This window comes from Gadus morhua, chromosome 11, assembly GCF_902167405.1.
Source record: "Gadus morhua chromosome 11, gadMor3.0, whole genome shotgun sequence".
NCBI classification, from domain to species: Eukaryota; Metazoa; Chordata; class Actinopteri; order Gadiformes; family Gadidae; genus Gadus; species Gadus morhua.
In genome coordinates, this window is record NC_044058.1 from 28,310,349 (window position 1) to 28,319,890 (window position 9,542).

Here is a 9,542-nt window from a genome sequence, read left to right on the forward strand (position 1 = left end):
TATACAACATCATTCTGTTTACTCCGTAGAAGAAGACCAATTTGCGATGAAGCAAGCTGGCTGATTCGTGACAGGGCTTTGCTGTGTGAACACAGAATATTTATGGCATGTCGCCGCGATGCGATTACCAACAGCATGTTGACTATAAACGGCCTGGCCTAAGAGTGTGTGTGCCAAAGTGTGTGTGGTGCTTTCAGAGCCCAATATGTGAGTCCCTTCTAGAAGGGTGTGTGTGTGTGTGTGTGTGTGTGTGTGTGTGTGTGTGTGTGTGTGTGTGTGTGTGTGTGTGTGTGTGTGTGTGTGAGAGAGAGAGAATGCACCTGTGTGTGTGTGTGTGTGTGTGTGTGTGTGTGTGTGTGTGTGTGTGTGTGTGTGTGTGTGTGTGTGTGTGTGTAGGGGATAGAATGCACATGTGTTTGTGTGTGTGTGTGTGTGTGTGTATATGTGTGTGTGTGTGTGTGTGTGTGTGATAGTTTGCCACTGTGTGTGTGTATATGTTTATGCGTGCGTGTATGTGTTTATAGCACTGTGTGTGTTTGATTTGAGTAACCATCGGTGACAAGTTCCAGTGACACCGATCCAGAGTCCAAGAGAGAGAGAGAGAGAGAGAGAGAGAGAGAGAGAGAGAGAGAGAGAGAGAGAGAGAGAGAGAGAGAGAGAGAGAGAGAGTTAGCCGGCCAACTGGAACTGGTTTAGACTGGAATCCACCTGGGGAATTCACCAGAAACAGGAACCACCAGGAAGCGTCCACCGCCGGTTATCAGCACCCCTCTGATAATGGTTCTGATGTGGTGAGCTGTGAACCACGCAAGCAGGCCACACAGGCCGCATCCCCGCTGCCTTCTGGGTAACAGGAGGTCGTTTGGTGGGGGGGGGGGGGGGGGGGGACGCAGCCAACACCTGCGGTTAAGACCTGCAGCTGCTCTAATTAGTTTGCTCGTGAGTAAGACCTTTTACGCCCAGGCTCGGGGTTCCCGGCCAACGCGTTGTGTTCTTGATAAACGATAAAACGGGTTTGGCGAGCGAGTTCACAGGTTCGTTCGGGAAGTCGATCGTGTTTTTGAGTTCGGTACGAGGCGGTGGCCGGGGCCAGATGGAGGAATAATTAGGGAGTAGGTGTAGGTGGAAAACAGTATCTCTCTACAGTGGAAAACTCGGAGGCCATAAATAAACACATGAATGAACGGGTTTCTTCATAAACACACGATATGACAAACATTGAAGTTTCCCAGGGAGTGAGAAACGGTTTGCTAGCTGGATGTGTGTGTGAGTGTTTCATCAGCCTCTGTCGGTCACAACAACCACAAATGATGTGACCTCTGAGTATGGCTAATCGGAAGCTAAGCTATTAAAAGCAGTTGAATGACAAGGACTCTCAACAGCCCTATGCCACCATTGCCATATATGGGCATTCCCTTATGAGGCAAAACGCGCCTCCAAGACTCTGGACGCCAAGGAAGAAGCTTATTGGCTCGACAGATGAAACTGTTGATTCAATTAAAATGTATATACAGTGGGGGATTATTATAAGATCATTCAGAAGATTACCCGACGTTATGAATTAAGATGGTTGGCGGTAGGAAATGACCAGTTGTTGTTTGTTTGGTTGTAGGAATCGATATCCTATCAAAATTCTGTGAGAACCACGACCGTTTCGGGGTTAACGGCGACGTCTTCAGGAATATTAGCTTTCGAATGAAACAGAGGGCGCAGTACAGATGCATCATGGGATTTGGTGCTGCGTGCGGATACTCGGATACGCGGATACATTTTGAGATGACTCATGAGAGCAGTGGAACTTTAAAGTCCTCAAGCGACGTAAATGTACCATAATCTAGGCTAATGAAAACCTTGTTTTTAACCACATCTCACATGAGGAACAGTGAGGTAGCTTCAAACACATTAATGTCTCCCCATAAAGACATATCATATCACGATCAACCACAAACAAATAACCAAAACAAAAACCAAAACACTGCATACAACATAAACAACACTCCAGTGCTCCTATGCTGGCGGTCATGAGATCATGAATTTGAACACATGGTTGCATAATAAGTACAACCAAAATAAGTGGTCCCAAAAGTGCTAGTGACATCCACGTTTCCCCCTCAAATGATGGTGAAAAGCTGCCCTCGGACGCCTTTGAACGCATAAAGGTAAACACTTTAAAATCAGTCATGGGAGTTTATATACGCTGGAGGTGTACACGTCACTCTCTTACAGAGCCAAACAATTGTACTAATCTAGACACTCAGAAAACCCCCCAGAGGAGGAAGAGCAATAAACCAGAGTCTACGTCCTGTTGCGCTAACATCAGCAGCGGTATCCATGGCGACCGGAGCGGCGGCGGCCGTAAGACGGTTAAGGGCGGGGCCTCGCCCCGGTCTCTGACAGACAGGCAGACGGGAGCCTCAACACCGGGTTATAACCCCGGGTGGAGATCTCCCCCGCCCACCTGGAGTTAGGCCCCTCCCAGCGGGTGTTAGGCTCCACCCCCCGGGGGGGACAGCGCTAGACGGTGTCGAGATAAGGTTCTCCTGAATCCAGGAAGATGGCGGCTCTGGGAGCGGCGCCAGACCTCGAAGGCACCGGACGGGAGGGACCGAGTTCTGAAGAAAGGGTTCGGAAGAATGGGTTGAGATACAAGGGGTCATTCATGGGAGTTGAGTACACACTGGAGGTGTACACACGTCACTCTCTTACAAGGCCAAACAATTTAACCAAACTAGACACTCAAAACCCCCCAGAGGAGGAGGAGCAATGAACCCGAGTCTGTTGTCTTAGTCATGAGTCAGTCGGTCTCTACTCTCTAGTGGTCAGAGGTGCGTAACGTTGACGTCCAAGGAATCCGACCTTAGCTTCTTCACTGTCAATGTTCTCGGAATAGAAGCGTAGAGCTAAAGTAAGGTTTAGCTCTATGCTAAACCTTATTTAGTGTAGAGCTAAATGTTTAAGGTAAACATAAACATAAAAATGTAGCTACTATTAATATATAAAAAATAGTATATCAATAGAAATTAAAATTAATATAATTGTACTTAAAAATGTAAATAATATAAAAAAATATTGTCATTTTTTGCAATCATTATTTTATTCGCAGTTGATCCTAGATGGGGTGCACCCTTTTCATTGTGTTTCCCCGTCTGTACTTCCGACCCGATGCTCTTTGCATAACAAGTTTCTGCACGCACACTCACGTACACACACACACACACACACAGACGGCAAACCACAACACTGCATCCTACTGCCACCAGGCAACCGATGACGAGCCAACCAGTCGGATCCAGTTTAGACCAGTCCCTCTCTCCCTCTCAGCCTATCAGCAGCCAGCACCACCCTGGGGCCTTACATATCAGATGGATCACACACTGACCTACTCGCTCCAACGGCATCCGGGGTGTGTGTGTGTGTTTGTGTGTGTATGTGTTAGTGCGTGTGTGTGTGTGTGTGTGTGTGTGTGTGTGGGTGTGTGTGCAATCGAGCAAGTTAAACAAAGTCTGTATAGAGCAAGCAAGACATTGTGGGTGTGTGTGTATGTGTTAGTGCGTATGTGTGTGTGTGTGCAATCGAGCGAGTTAAACAAAGTGTGTATAGAGCAAGCAAGACAGTGTGTGTGTGTGTGTGTGTGTGTGTGTGTGTGTGTGTGTGTGTGTGTGTGTGTGTGTGTGTGTGTGTGTGTGTGTGTGTGTGTGTGTGTGTGTGTGTGTTGGGGTGTGTGTGTCTTGGTGGTTGGGGGGTTAAGCCATACTGGTTTGGACTGGTTTGGAGTGCTGCTGCAGTTGGTTTTCTGCAGTTCTCGGCCGTTCTCACGGTCATCCTAATCTACCTGTGAAAACACCTTCAAACCATACTCCCCCTGGCTGGTTGTTTTGACCATGTGAACATATGGACGTCCGGGAACACAGTGTGCCCCAGACAGGTCATGGTAGGCGTCAGGGTGTGTGGGTATCTCTGTTCACCCAGAGGAATGCAGTTCAAAGGTCAAAGTGCAGGAGGCAGCGGCAGTTATGACGGAGACACAACGCAGAGTGCTTCCCTGTATGGGTTCACACCCGTCCTATCCCTCTGAAGATTTGATTGTTGCAAAGCTAGATGGAGTCATAAAGGTTTGATGAGTTAGCCTTCTGTTTGCTCTGCTCAGCAGTCAGTAGCAAAGCAGTGTGGCCGATCTCGTTTGGTAGGACTTCACCTTTAGGCAGCGAGGTTAGCCTGAGCTAGCTGATGTAGAGCAGGAATATATATATATAGAGAGAGAGAGAGAGAGAGAGAGAGAGAGAGAGAGAGAGAGAGAGAGAGAGAGAGAGAGAGAGAGAGAGAGAGAGAGAGAGAGAGAGACTCACTGTATATACACCTACGTTTTAATCTTTCTATTGTGCTGTATTTTTAGGCGGTTTAACGGTTTGACTCTCTGTGACGTGGCCATGTGACTGGACGTGTTCCAGGCCACTTAAGCCCCGCTGTGAGACCTGACCTGGAAAGGGGAAGGGGAAGTTCACGGCTCGGGTAAAGTGGGTCAGTGCTGCTCCACATCCATCCAAGCGGTGACTCACTGCGTCCTGTTGCGCTAACATCAGCAACGGTATCCATGGCGACCGGAGCGGCGGCGGCCGTAAGACCGTAAAGGGCGGGGCTCGGGCCGTCTCTGACAGACAGGCAGACGGGAGCCTCCACACCGGGTTATAACCCCGGGTCGAGATCTCCCCCGCCCACCTGGAGTTAGACCCCTCCCGGCGGGTGTTAGGCTCCACCCCCCGGGGGGGACAGCGCTAGATGGTGTCGAGATAAGGTTCTCCTGAATCCAGGAAGGTGGCCGCGCTGGTAGCGGCGCCAGACCTTGAAGGCACCGGACGGGAGGGACCGAGTTCTGAAGAAAGGGTTCGGAAGAAGGGGTTGAGATACAAGGAGCTAGTTCTGAAGAAGGTGTTATTGAGAAGGGGTTCCTCAGAAGGGGTTCTTGAGAAGAAGTTCTTAAAAAGGCGTTCTTAAGAAGGTGTTCATAATAAGGGGTTGGTGCTGAACAAGGTGTTCTGATGAAGGTGCTTTGAAGAAGGGGTTCTTGAGAAGCGGTTCTGAAGAAGGTGTTCTGAAGAAAGGGTTCCTCAGAAGGGGTTCTTGAGAAGCGGTTCTCAGGATGGGGTTCCTGCAGGTTCTCCAGCAGGCTAAACGATGCACTCACATTCACAAGGCCTTGGGACGGAAAAGGTGGTGATACTTGTGACTAAATCCAAACAAACCCTTCTGTTAACTGGTTCTTCTGTAGAATAGCTGCAGGCTACGGCTCACGACTCTTCTCCAGAACGGTTCCCACCGCACCGAAGGCCTGCTGCGCTTCAGAATGACGTCGTCTGAACAACGCAACGCCGGCACGATCAAAGCACTCCCATAAAAGAGGATTCATTACACCAACTCAGTCAAGAAGTGAGCAATAGTTCCAAGAAGCTCATAAAAGCGAGGCTGTATGTTGCTGCGAGTAAATGAATCTTATAATCCCAGTCTAATTCAGCTGCGTTGTGTTCCAACGTGACCCTGGACTGCACCATCATGTAGGGGTGTCCACGGACTACACCATCATTCGGACAGGGGTGGGTGTTGGGGCTGTGTTCCACCTGGTGTCGTATCCATGGCGACCAGGTGAAACCCCCACACCTCACCACCATAGAGAACCAAGGGGCCGAGTTACGCCTTGCGATATTTGAAGATACTTATTTCACAATTCAATGGATATCATTTGATGTCCGTGTTTCTGCTTCACGCTGCGCAGCTGAAGAAGACCCCCCAGGCCGATGGTCTTAGACTGGTTCCCTGCTGTCTGGACTTCCTGTGGTTGGTCGGGTGGAGGTGATGGAGAGGGGAAGAGGGCGGTAAACATGACTCCATCACAGGCCCGGTGGTTCCATCGCTCACCAGCCGGCGAGGGGAAAAAGGCACTTATGGGGGCCAGCGCGGATAAACTGACCAGAGGAGGGAACTACGCTTGGCCGAACACGGTACCAGAGTGGCCCCTGGCTCCTGCTGCACCACCCAGTAGATCCCATCAGTAGTGACTACGATGTCCATTGTTGTTTAGATCGCTCTTGGTCTGACTGGTGTATGCTATATTAGACACTTCATGTCTTGATGAGATGCAAAATTAAATATCTTCATCTATTCATGAGTCCGATTCCAAAGCTTATCCAAACAAATATTAAATTAAAGTAAAGATTATTGTTGAAAAATAAAAACACAAGACGTGCAAAACAAGCCAGGTCTAAAGACAGTGTGCTTTTCCAGCCAAACCCACCCCCGGGGCCTCAGGTCCTTTCCTTTTAAGGACACTTTTCCCTGTAGCGGGAGCACACACAGCACACACATCAATTAACAAAACAAACACACGCACACACACACAATACTGACTGAATGAAAACAAAATAACTGTCTCCTACACGATCAATATATTGTCTCTCTCTCTGCAGAGTCCACAGCATGGCGGCGACATGTGACGGGTCGCGCGGCCATCAGAGGTCTTACGAGGAGAATAAATCAGCAGGATTAGCGGGTGTGAGGAAGTGTTCTCTTGGAGGGGAATACGGCGCGCTCAGCAGGGGTTAATGTGCTTAGCGCGACAGATTACAGGAGGAACCGAGAGCCCAGGTGACCGCCACCGACGGCCAGTTGAAACCGGTTCCCCGCCAGAAGGAATCAACACGGCGATCGGTTGAGATGACCGCACACGAAGGCGTGGGCGAAGGCACCTCCCACTCACGGGACACTGTGTACGGGAATACAATCAACACTCAGAGAGAGATACGGTTTGTTTGTGAAGAGAGAGAGAGAGAGAGAGAGAGAGAGAGAGAGAGAGAGAGAGAGAGAGAGAGAGAGAGAGAGAGAGAGAGAGGGGGACAGGGAGAGGGAGAGAGGGGGGGAGAGAGAGAGAGAGAGAGAGAGAGAGAGAGAGAGAGAGAGAGAGAGAGAGGAGAGGAGAGGAGAGAGAGAGAGAGAGAGAGAGAGAGAGAGAGGGGGGGGGGGCGAGGGAGTAATGGGGGGTGAGCAAGAGAGGGAGAGCGAGATTGAGAGAGAGGGTTGGGGAGAGAGAGAGAGAGAGAGAGAGAGAGAGAGGGGGGGGGGGGGGATGGGGGAGAACAAGAGAGGGAGAGCGAGATTGAGAGAGAGGGTTGGAGAGAGAGAGAGAGAGAGAGAGAGAGAGAGAGAGGGAGCGAGAGGGGGGGAGGGAGGGATGGGGGAGAACAAGAGAGGGAGAACAAGAGAGGGAGAGCGAGAGGGTTGGAGAGAGAGAGGGAGAGAGAGAGAGAAAGAGAAACAAAGTGAGATACACATGATTCTTGTTTATTCGCTGGGCTTTCGGAGAAAGATAGGGAGGGAGAGGGAGGTTGAAAGAGAGAGAGTGAGAGGTCATATTGAAGATAAGGAGGTGGGAGAGAGACAAAGAGATGAATAGAGAGAGTGAGAGAGAGGGGAAGAGAGGTCTTATAGTGGAGAAGGAGGTTGAAGACGGACAAAGAGAGAGCGGGGTTGGGGGTTGTGTGTGTGTGGGGGGGGGGTAGGTCAGAAGCCGCGTGGAGATTGCAGCGTCTGAGTGGACGGATGTGCACATGACGTGGCCTCCTTTCTCCCGCTAAAAGAAACACTTGTCCACAGAGAGAGAGAGAGAGAGAGAGAGAGAGAGAGAGAGAGAGAGAGAGAGAGAGAGAGAGAGAGAGAGAGAGAGAGAGAGAGAGGGCCAGAGAGAGAGAGAGAGAGAGAGAGACAGAGACAGAGACAGAGACAGAGAGAGAGAGAGAGAGAGAGGGGGCCAGAGAGAGAGAGAGAGACAGAGACAGAGAGAGAGAGAGAGAGAGAGAGAGAGAGAGACAGAGACAGAGAGAGAGAGAGGCGCTGCTCACTTTCGCCCCCGCTCTGCTGCAGCGCTGTGTGTGCCGTAAACAACCCGACGAGGAGCGTGCACGGTGAACACTCACGTGCACAAGTGCGGCGTTCCGGGCAGCGAGCTGTTGACTCAGCGCTGGACGGGGAGGGGCGGACTCAGGGCCTTAATCCCAGCGCCGTAGGGGACGGAACGGGGGCCCCTGGCTCACAGGGGCCCCGAACACAACTGAACATGATGTTCACTTTTTATTTACATGGTAGTACTCATGTATACAGTGATTGAAATAATTATTCCTGATGTATTCATGTTTTTTTTTTATTTTATTTTTTTATTTTAACATTGAATAAATAGAACTGGCCTTATGACCGTTAGCTGAACTAGCTTCTGAGTGAAGTATAGGCCTATCAAATCATCTATTGGCCATATATATTAATTTCATCTCTCCTCCACATGATCTGACATCTAAATTATATATATATATATTTTTTTTTTTTTAATTTTTAAGTAATCCAGTTCTAAACTAAATAGAGTCATCCTCAAAAGCCAACTCCATGCCCTAGCTCCGAACATCCAAACCCAGTAAGTGGGGCTGGTCCCGGGAACGTGAGGAGAGATCGCCCCCTTGTGGTGACATCCCACGGTACACGCGGTGTCCGGCCCCCTTGTGGTGACATCGGATGGTACATGCACGGTTACCGGTCCATTTACCGTTGGTCACCTGACATAATAAAACAAAACACTAAATCTAACATTTTTAAGAGCCTCCTGAGCGAGTTTAGTGGGGAATAAATTGTCAGACAAGTGTCTATTTAAAGTTATTCCCAGTCGTTAAAAGTAGGTAAGGGGTGGATTGAACTGCAATAAACAACCTTGAGGAAAGACCTGAGGATGTTCTAACACACTGAACGGCTCGTGGCCTCAAAATGGTCACGGCAGGTTTGATTATTTATTTGCACTCAACGTCTTAAATGTTTAATGGAGGCTACAGCTGATGTTCTCGTTGACCTACGATTAAAAACTTGATCACGATTAAATGAATGTTTATAATTGTAACGTGTTAAATCATTGATTATTATAATGCAAACACATTCTGAAGTCGATGACTGAGAATGTGCCTCGATATCCTTTCCTAATTCTGGACCACGTGGTTTCATAAATTTTCTTTAATCTAATTAAATACAAGTATCAGTATAAGCCTGTATATTTGCAGAAGTCCGTATCGTTTCCGTCTCATGCTTCTTGTACATCTTTCGTTAGAAAGCTGATCAAATAAATAATGAGGAAAATAGATTGTTTGTTCCTGGCAGCAACCAGCAGGGGGCAACAAACTCCACTCTCCCGTTCCTGACCGGTCCGGTCATAACCGAAACACATCTTCAATCGACTTTTGACCATCCCTGAGTAAGGGATGGTCAAAATTCGATTGCCTTGCCTTTGGTAGATAATCTGTCAGGGACCCTGTTATCGACCAAAAGGTGATGCTATCTACCAAAGGTTTAAAGTAGGGGTCCTTTTCAGTACTCAAAACCATGACGATATGTATGACTTAAAATTGATCATAGTTAATTTAATAAGTTTGTATTCAACTTTTTTTTTAAATGAAGATATTCATTAATTGCAAATGAGACATGATCATTAGTTCCACCACCAGCAGCGGTTCCTGATCTGGCCG